Raw genomic sequence first — 10567 nt, 5'->3', positions numbered from 1 at the left:
TGGTATCGCGTCAAGGACAGACGAATCAATTGAAATCGTGTTGTCGTAATGATAACGCGACGAGGATCTTATTAACAGGAAGAGAGAAATAAAAGTTGAAGTAACAAGAGAGACAGCAACAACGATAATAACAACAACAGCATCAGCAGTAGCACCAGTAATAGCAACATCAACAGCAGTAACAGCAACATCAGCAACAGCAGCAGTGAATGAGTCAAGTTCTCTTAGTCTCTCGTTCGCTTCTTTTTTACTTCACAGAGAGGGAGAGAGAGTGAGAGTCAAGCGAGCGTGATTTACGTGTGCGAGCACGTTGATCTACGCGAGGAACGGAGAAAGGTATAAAAAAAATGAAGAAAAAAAAAAAAAAAGAAAGAAAAAGAAGAGAGAAAAAACAGAACGGAAGCAAAAAGGAAGCGACAAGTATGGAGGGAAAGACGTATAGAGGTACTATGGAGCCAGAAATGGACTCCCGGAGGGATGAAAAAAAAAGAAAAGACATAGAAAATAAGAAGAAAAAAGGGGAAAGAGGAAATAGAAAGAAAGAAAAAAAAAACAAGAAGAAAAAGAAATGAGATTCTTTTTCAAATGATCTTGAAAAAAACCCTTGTAATATATTTAATGTACCTATTAATTATTCCCTATTATCGAATGATTTATATTTTAATTGTATTCCATACGGGTAAAAAGGAGAGATAGGAATAAAGAAAGAAATATATGAAGTTTTATAAAATGGCCTTGAAAAAGAGCTTGCAATATGTTTATTAATTATTCCTCGATTTACCGATTAATATTTGATTTAGATTACAGAATAATATAGAGAAGATAAAGAAAAGAAAAAAAATAGAAAATGGGGGAGAAACAGGGGAAAAGGAAAAAGACACGAAAGAAAACAGAGAGAAATAGATAAATATAAATACACATATGCGCGCGCACGATATCTTATGAAATGACCTTGAGAAAAAGGATCTAGTATTTATACTTCCTCTTTATCAAAACGGTTGACACATGGTTTAGATTACAGAAAATAGAAAGAAAGAGAAATAGATAAAAAAAAAAAAAAAACAGTTACAAAATATAAAATAATCTTTAAATAAGATTCTGTAATCTACTTATTCATTCTTTCTCATTATCAACTGATTTACACACGATTTGGATTAGAAAACAGACAGTAGATTGAACAAGAGAGAGAGAAAGAGAGAGAGAGAGAAGAAAAGAAAGAAAGAGATAGAGAGACCTTTTAAAATGACCTTAAAAAATATCCTGCAATCTATATTTATCTATTCTTTCTCGTTATCATTAGATATAGATTAAGAAAATATCGAAGAGTGAGAGAAAGCGAAAAAGAAAGAAAAAGAAAGAGAGAGAGAGAAAGAGAGAGAGAGAAAAACAAATTTTATAGAAACGATCTTGAAAAAGATCCTACAAATCTAATTACATATCTATTCTTTCTCTCTTATCAAACGTTTAAGACTCAATTTATATTAGAAAAAGTGTGGTTGGATTACTAGCGAGAAAGACCGAATAGGATCTATGTATCGTATATACGATCGTAAGATCTCGAAGAACCCGTATCAATCGTCTTACGTTTCATTCGCAAATCGATATGTCGGTGCGGGTACCCCGATCGCCCAGGCCTTCTTTTCTTTTCTTTCTCTTTTTTCTCATCTTCTTTCTTTTTTAGCGAAGGACTCGTAAGTAAGTACTTACATGCTCCGAATGATAAGCAAAGCAAACTAGAAGAACGAGAATGATAGAGACTTGAGGAGATAACGTCAAAATAAACACGTGTGTGTGTGTGTGTATATGTATGTATGTGTATACACATCATTTTATGTATGTATGTATGTATGTATGTATGTATGTATGTATGTATGTATGTATGTATGTATGTATGTATGTATGTATGTATGTATGTATGTATGTATGTATGTATGTATGTATGTATGTATGTATGTATGTATGTATGTATGTATGTATGTATGTATGTATGTATGTATGTATGTATGTATGTATGTATGTATATGGATGTACATATGTACAGGTCTAATCGCTATAAAATAACTAATAAAAGTAATGACAGCGCGTTAAGTGATAACAAAATATAGAAGAAATAAATAGCATTACGTAATATGAATGGTAAATATAGATAATGTAGGAATACAAAATATTATGTATATTATCTTATTACATAGATAGAGTAAATATATACGAAGTAAAACTATTATTTTAGAAGATGCTCACGAATATAATATAACGATTTAATAAAGATTAATTTAGGTATATAAATAATAAGTAAAACGGAAAAAGAAAGAATATATATTATATATATATAGAAGGTATATATACATATATATATATATATATATATATATATATATATATCTTATCTAATCATATTACAAAGAATAAACTACGTAATTATTTTTAATTAATTAAATTTTAAAAAATAGTACAAAAAAGAGACAAATATTTAATTGATAAAAGTCCAAATTTTCAAGATTTATATTATGTACATGTATATATCTTGTAACATTGATAAAATAAATAAATAATACAAAGAAAAAATTTTATAAAAATATATAAATAAATGATCATAGAATTATAAATCATATAATTATTTCAGGCGATACATTGAAATAAATATTTCATAAAGAACAAATAATCCATACAAGTAATACATATTAGGTGGACCGGAAAGTAATGTCGCTTTCTTAAATTAAATTCAAACGAATAAATTTTTAACAAGTTTTTATTTTTAATCACAATCAAATATCGACATACGGCAGAAACGACATTACTTTTCGGTCCCCCTAATACAACCAAAATAGTGATATATGCAATCAAAAAAGAAAAAAAAAAAATATATATATATCTATTTAATTTTAGACATAGAATAATATTATTATTTTCAATTAATTTATAATTATTTTCAATTAATTAAATTTTAAAAACGTTAAAAAAAGAGAAAAATATTTAGTTAACAAAAATCAAAGATTTGGAAGATTTTAAAGAGAAAGATAAAAGATAAAAGAGAATGAGAAACAGAGAGAAAAAGAAAGAGAGTAGGAGTGAATGAGCGAAAGAAAAAGACAAATAGAAAGAAAGAAAGAGAGAGAGAGAGAATGAGAAAGAAAGAGAGAAAAGAGAGAGAGAGAGAGAGAGAGAGAGAGAGAGAGAATGAGAAAGAAAAAGAGGAAAGAGAGAGAGAGAGAGAGAGAGAAAGAGAAAGCATAAAACTTTCAAATATAGCAACAAGTTTCTTCGATAGATTCCGGCGACACGATTAGACGACTAATTATCGAGGACACGGGAGAATTAGTCGAGGCATCGACGCACGGAAGCGATTACGCCGACTCGACGTTGCTCCGGTACGGTTAACGCGTTGAGGAGGGCTCGTGAGTCACGCGAGTGACTCACAAGTCCTCTCGAACTCGCTCCAACCAAAGCAAAGGCCACGTTGCTTGCTACCTGCTAAACCTACTAAATCCTTGGATCTTCTCAGTTCAGAATTCACTCGGGAATTCGTCGAATTTCTCATCTTCTATGATATATATATAATATATAGATACATATGTATCTATGTAAAACATATAATACAATACATATTTACATATATAAATAACACGTGTAAACGCAACAATAATTATTTACTGTAAATTATTTATTGAAAATCAATTAATTTATTATAAATGTATTGTAATGTTATTTTAATTAATATATATCATTAATCAATAATATATATATACGTTGGATTAATTTTCAATCGATCATACTAATTAATATGACTTTTAATTATTATTAATAATAATAATAATAATTGATATAATTGAAGTAATTGATATAATACATAACGTATTATATGTATGTATATTAATATAACGTATGACAATTTTTAATTAATATGACTAGTAATTAATAATAAGGATAATGTTTAACATTTCGTTCGATTAATATTATTTCAAACGTTTTGTCAAATTGATTTTATATGAGATTAATATTTACACGGTATACGCGTTTAATTGTATGCGTTTAATCCCAATTTTTTTTATTCCTCTCTATCTTGTTGAATTATTTTCTTTTTTTGCCAAATTAAAACGAATACGTTAAATTTTATCATTATGTATTGATATCGTTTAACATTTTTATTTACATAAAGATTATTATTATTTTTTTTTGTACGATTAGAAAAAAAATACACTAATAATAATAATTGTTTTTGATTCATAAATCGAATATAATATGTGTTCATATACTTTAATTTGTTTCTTTTAATTCGAGTATCAGATTTTTATTATTATAATTTTATATACTACGTACGTATGTAAAAATATGTGTGTATGTGTGTATGTGTGTGTTAATAATAAAAATTAATAGAAATTTATGCGCTAACTTGATTAATAAAATGAAACGATAGAAAAAAGAGAAAAAATATTTATGTGTGTGCATATATATATATATATATATATACACACATATATAAAAATATATACACATAAAAATATATACACGTACATATATAAAAATTCTTTAACATTTTTTTGTATTTTAATTTGAGATAGAAATATTCACGATAATTATAACTCCTTTCGTGTTTCAATCGATTCTTTATAGCAGGTAACTACTAATGGTTAATGTATTTTTTCATTGGAAATTATGCTTATCACGTTACATACACACGACGAGAACCAACGTGGCGAGGAAGTAACAGTCCTACAGAAAGAGAAAGAGTAAGAGAAAAAGAGAGAAGGAGAAAGAGAGAGAGAGAGAGAGAGAGAGAGAGAGAGAGGCGTGCCCAACCTCTTGGCATAATAAATTCGAAATAGATTTAAAAATCCAGGTCCGCCCTTTCGTCGCGTGGCCGAGCGAAGTTTGTGCGAGGACTCAAAGAAGATTCAAAGAAAAAAAAGAAATTTGTCTGTATGACTGTGTGTGTGTATGTGTTTGTATGTATATGTACGTATATTTATGTGTTTGTACGTATATGTATGTGTGTTCGCGTGGGACATACTAATCGAGAAAAGCTCGCTTCCGAATGCACAAGGCGTAATAAGGGAGACGCGTGGGTCATCGTTTCTTCGTCGTTTCGTGTCGTGTCGTGTCGTGTCTCTTCGTGCACCCACCTACGTGTCTTTCTCTCTCTCTCTTTCTTATTGTTTCTATCTGTCTGTTTCTCTCTCTCTCTCTTTTTCTTTTTCTTTTTTCTTTCTTTTTTTATATTTTTTTCTTCATCGGCTTCTCTTCATGGCCAATGATGAAATTAAAAATCTCTTAAGAATGCGTACGCACAAGTATATACAATTATATGTGTGCGTGTGTGTGTGTTTTTGTATGCGTGCTTATTTGTATATTTATCTGTATGTGTATACGTGTGTATATTTTTTTTAAATAGATCTTGTAACCTCGACGATCTGTCGAATTCGATGGATCATGAAAAAGATTCATTTTTTGTTGAGTTCCTTTAATTTTTATTAGTTTTCATTCGGGGGCAAGGAGAACAGATTGATCGGAATTTTTATTAGATTTTATATATATTGTAATATATAAATATATTTTGTTTGTTTATATAATAGGAATAATATAGTATTTTATTGATTAATGTTGATATTTAAATAAACGGTATAATGAATAAAAATAATACATAAAATAATATATTGGATGTATACAATAAGATATATGTAATATATATAATGTAATAGCATATATATATATATATATTATTATAATAATATAATTTATATATATATATGTATATGTAATAGTATTATATTAATTAACATTAATTATAAAAATATAGTATTGATTATTATTTTAATAAATAATGTCGAAATTTGAAATAAACAATATAAAATATATAAAAATATATAAAAATGAAAAGAATAATAGTATATTGTTTGTATATAATGTCACATATTATTATATTATTTTATTAATATAAATGTATACGTGTATGTATATCTCAAGAGATTTATATATATATATATATATATATATATACAATATTTAAATATATGTTACATATATGTGTAATAAATAATGTCATTACATATTTACAATCAATACATATACAATAAATAATGATTGAAATTTGAAGTACTTTATATCTAAATAAAATATATAAAACATACAAAAATAAAGAGAATAATAATATATTACTTGTATATAATATCACATGATATAGTTATATATTATTCCTTTAATATATATATACACATGTGTATATACATGTTGATATATACATTATATGTAATATATATAATAATATATATATTTTAGAACAATAAAAAGAATATTAATATATTATGTGTATATAATATCACATTATATAGTTGTATATTATTCTATTAATATATATATATATATATATACATATATATATATTTAAATCAATGTTACATACATCTGTATACGTATACAAAGTTAAAAATTACAGAAAATAAAGTTCTCAAAGGGAACCCGTCGATTCCAGGTAACATACGTGACTTTGATGCGAGCCGAAAATCAAATAAACCGTGAAAAGCTATCTCATCTCTCTTTCTTTCTTTCTTTTTTTCTTTTTTTTCTCTTTTTCTCCTTCTTCCACTTCATCTTCCTTTTTATCTTGTAACTTCCATCTTAAATCCAAAGAACGATTTCGTCGCACGTGCGCTACCAGAACGCCGATAGGATTTCGTTTCAACTTTTTCTCTCTCTCTCTCTCTCTCTTTCTCTCTCTCTCTTTCTCTCTCTCTTTCTCTTTCTTTTTCTTTTTCTTTTTCTTTCACTTTTTCTGTGTCGAGTTCGGCGTTGTTCTTTGAGTAAAAAAAAAAGGAAGATATCAACACGAACAAATGTTTTTATATCGAATTACGTTTACTATAATTAAATATAGTAATATATCTTTATTATTAAGTTTGATTTCATTTCATCGGAGCTATATTAATTTACTTTATATTCGAAATTTTCAATGTTTTTTTCCTTTTTTCTTTTATTTTTCTTTTAAGTATTATTTAAATCTCAATTAATGTAATATAGAAAAGGGTTAAATGTTTTCAGTATTAATTCAAAGTAATTGTAATTGTGTTTCTAATAATTATAATTTTCTAGTATTGAAATGTGTTTCTAGTAATTGTAATTTTACGATCTGAAAAAAGAAAGTATTTGAAATCATCTAATAACTTTGTATAAACGGTATTGTTACTTCGACGTTATACGTATAATGTTTGTCTAGACATGACAAAAAGTTGAATTATTATTATTATTATTAATAAAAAGAGTTAAACAATTTTTACAAAGAAAATTAAAGAGAATTGCATCTTTTAGATCTACGAAAGGAAATAACTTTAATAATTTTTAGTATATAAAGATAACATACTCAGATATTTGATTAATCAAGTATATTATTAGAAAAAATATGTAAATGTGTATAAATATCTAACGGTGACTGTGATAAAAGTTATTCAAACGCAAGTGGTCCAAAGTGATCCAAATAAAAGATATTTAAAAGATATTTTTGATCTATTACGCGTTATTATTATTATTATTATTATTATTTAAAAAATTAGAATATTATTGAAAAGAATAATCAAGATTGAATATGTTTATTTAATTTTTCTGCTTGTCGTTATAGAGGGAAGAAAAAAAAGAAGAAAAAGAAGAAAAAGAAGAAAATATTTTTAGAATTTTGTAAGTAAATTCAATTCTAAATATTTAAAATACATACGCGTATGCATTTACATACGATATATATATATATATATATATATATATATCAAAACGAATAATATACAATTTGTATAACTTTTATAATTTCCAGTTTATATATAAGTTAGTCGTCCTGTGATCTCATCAACAGGTTTTAGATTTTGATTCTTTCTTCTTTTTTCATTGTTTCTCTTTTTCCTGCATGGTTTCTTTATCTCTAACTCGGTGAACGAGCGTAGTCGTTATGGCATCCATGTACGTATAAACGTATCTATGTATGTATGTACATACGCAGATTTATTCTTCTTGATAGATCGGTCGCGCCAGAGTGATACCAGGAATGCGTTAAACAAATTCGCCGAACGCATTCCATCATAAATTCTTTAAGAATGAGTAATACGATGACTCTTCTAAGTTATACGGTGGTAACACGTGTGCCACTTACCTATATAATCATAATTTCGTTTTATGTATCATCTTTATACGCAAGCCGAATTAGTGAAAGTTAAAGGATGAAAGATTGATCGATATTACTCGAATATTACAAATGTTCACGATTAAATGACGATACAAAATTTTAATCCTTTACCTTTACGATTTACTTTCAAAGAAATCTCCGTGTCCAGATAATTTGATTTAGGGCAAACTCTGTATCCGGAGTTATCACAAAAATAAAAATAATATTGGGTTATTCGGAAAGTAATTTCGTTTTTTCCCGACAGAGGATTTAATTGTATTTTTTTGCACCTAACTTCATACTTAAGCCGCATAATCATATGTTTTGAGAACTGATATAGCAAGGCTTGTGTGTGAAGAAGTCCAATTGATTCTACGCAGTAGTTTTTGGTTGGTACCCTTTTAAATATGGAGAGCAATAAGTAGCATTTTCGTCATACTTTATTTTTTTACTATAGAAAAGGTAAAAATGCTGTTCAAGCCAGAAAGAAATTAACCGATGTGTATGGAGAAGATGTGTTGACAGTACACCAGTGCCAGAACTAGTTTGCAAAATTTCGATCCGGCAATTTTGATGTCGAAGATGCACCACGTTTTGGAAGGCCGGTTGAAGCTGATAAAGACACGATAAAGGCATTAGTTGATGCAAACCGGCGAATAACAACACGTGAGATCAGTGAGAGGTTGAATTTATCAAATTCAACTGTTTATGACCACTTGAAAGGCCTGGGTTTAACCTCGAAGCTCGATATATGGGTTCCCCATGTTCTCACGGAGAGAAATTTGTGTCGTCGCGTTGACGTCTGTGATTCGCTTCTCAAACGTCACGAAAATGATCCATTTTTGAAACGCATCATTACTGGGGACGAAAAATGGGTTGTATATAACAATGTCAAACACAAGAGATCATGGAGCAAAAAAGATGAACCGGTTCAAAGCATTTCCAAAGTCAATATCCATCAAAAAAAGGTGATGCTGTCTGTTTGGTGGGATTTTAAAGGAATCGTTTTTTTGGAGATTTTACCGGATAACACAACAATTAATTCGGAAGTCTACTATCATCAGCTGGACAAACTGAATGATGCCTTCAACAGAAAAGGCCAGAATTAATCAACAGAAAAGGTGTAGTATTCCACCAAGATAATGCGAGACCTCATACAAGTTTGGTCTCTCGCTAAAAGCTTTTACAGCTTGAATGGGATACAATGCCACATTCACCATATTCTCCAGATCTGGCACCTTCGGATTATTATTTGTTCTGATCACTGCAAAATTTTTTAGACGGTAAAACCTTCACTTCAAATGAGGAGGTCAAAAACCACCTCTATCAGTTTTTTGCCAGCAAAGACCAAAAATTTTATGAGCGTGGAGTCATACTACTACCAGAAAGATGGAAAAATGTTTTGGACCAGAGTGACCAATATATAATTTATTAAAATAATTTGTTCATTATATGAAAATTGTCTTTCATTTTCACAAAAAAAAAACGAAGTGACTTTCCGAACGACTTAATATATTTCTGTTTTTATCGAATATATTTATAGAAATGTCGATACTATTTTCATTTTTCTTGCGATAGAATGGATTAAGAAAGTATAATAATAAATAGAAATTGAAAGATATATTTTCTTTGAGTAACGATAAAATTAAGAAAAAGAAAAAAGAAACAAATTTCTCGATTCAATGAAAATTATTACGAACAAAATAAATGAAATATTTAAATTTCTTTTTAATATCGCTCATTTTTTTTTTCTTTTTTATAATAATTATCTGTAACTAATATTCTTGAAGCGTGCGATATTCTCACTTAGTATATTTTCTTTGGTGCATACGTGATATCTTTTTGAAGAGTTTTGTTTTTTATTAATTGATTTCTTTCATAAAACAGCTAGCAACGTTATCTATAACTAGAAAATTGTAGATATAAAAAAAAAGATAAGAGAATTTTATAAATATCAAAATAATTTTTATCTTTTATAAGTTAAAAGAAATCTATATAGTTTTCAAACGTTTAAATGTTTATGCGAGCGAGACACGTCGTTTTCATTTAAGGAATTAATAATAGACGATAATAGATAGTAACGAAGTAGAAAATGCATCGATACGAACGTATTAGATTTTAATATGAAATTTTTAACGAAATAATTTAATATCCAAGCTACGATATCTAATATTAATATCTAATATTAATATCGATTAATATTATATGGTTATATTACGTTTTATATATAAAAAAAATATATTATATATATATATATGTGTGTGTGTATGTGTGTGTGTGTGTGTGTGTGTATGTATGTATGTATGTATATATATATGTATTATTTATATCAATATAAAATACTGCAAATTTAGTTATTATTAATTGAAACGCAAATTAATATTATATATATTATTATATTATGTTATTATATACAAACAATATGCAGTA

The 10567-nt window shown here is 27.6% G+C and overlaps 1 pseudogene; it reads left to right on the top strand.

Moving 5' to 3' along the window:
- The first annotated feature begins 8069 nt into the window (after positions 1-8069).
- Positions 8070-9246, top strand: LOC146872541 (histone-lysine N-methyltransferase SETMAR pseudogene; annotated as a pseudogene).
- The last annotated feature ends 1321 nt before the right edge of the window (positions 9247-10567 follow it).

Source organism: Vespa mandarinia, chromosome 14, assembly GCF_050613455.1.
Source record: "Vespa mandarinia isolate Hongniang chromosome 14, ASM5061345v1, whole genome shotgun sequence".
Lineage (NCBI taxonomy): Eukaryota > Metazoa > Arthropoda > Insecta > Hymenoptera > Vespidae > Vespa > Vespa mandarinia.
Note: the sequence above shows the minus strand (reverse complement) of the source record. Positions and strands in the feature narration are given on the sequence as shown.